Raw genomic sequence first — 392 nt, forward strand, 5'->3', positions numbered from 1 at the left:
CTGGGACAGTCACCCAGCCCTAGTTACACCACTGCTCATTGGCACAACAGTGACACCTTTCATTTTGAAATGCCCCTCATTTCTTTTCCTCATCCTGGTCTTCTTGTGCTGCATTTGAACTAGAGATTAGTGATTTTAGGTCAAATTATTGTGGCTGTTTTTACTGACTGGGGAACATTCTATTATGATTTCTGTCAAGAACAGTCACTCAGTGGTTTTCTGACTCTTTTTTTGTTTTGGTTTCTAACACATTTCTACACAGACACAGAAGAACTTAGTGAATGGTAACAAATTACAATCTGACACCTAGCTGCCACCCCTCTATATGTATCTGGAAGGAACGCTTTATTAGAATTTTTTAGGGGTAAAACCAATAGAGTTCTACAGAAATT

This window comes from Gavialis gangeticus, unplaced genomic scaffold, assembly GCF_001723915.1.
Source record: "Gavialis gangeticus isolate Ggan-Ray unplaced genomic scaffold, GavGan_comp1, whole genome shotgun sequence".
NCBI lineage: Eukaryota > Metazoa > Chordata > Crocodylia > Gavialidae > Gavialis > Gavialis gangeticus.